Consider the following 228-nt stretch of genomic DNA (forward strand, 5'->3'; position numbering starts at 1 on the left):
GATTTATCCTGTATAGGACTCTGTGCTTCCTGGACTTGATTAACTATTTCCTTTCCCATATTAGGGAAGTTTTCAAGTGTAATCTCTTCAAATATTTTCTCAGTCCCTTTCTTTTTCTCCCCTTCTTCTTGGACCCCTATGATTCGAATGTTGGTGCGTTTAATGTTGTCCCAGAGGTGTCTGAGACTGTCCTCAATTCTTTTCTTTCTTTTTCTTTATTCTGCTCTG

Source organism: Neophocaena asiaeorientalis, unplaced genomic scaffold (assembly GCF_003031525.2).
Source record: "Neophocaena asiaeorientalis asiaeorientalis breed wild unplaced genomic scaffold, Neophocaena_asiaeorientalis_V1.1 scaffold478, whole genome shotgun sequence".
In the NCBI taxonomy this organism is placed as follows: Eukaryota; Metazoa; Chordata; class Mammalia; order Artiodactyla; family Phocoenidae; genus Neophocaena; species Neophocaena asiaeorientalis.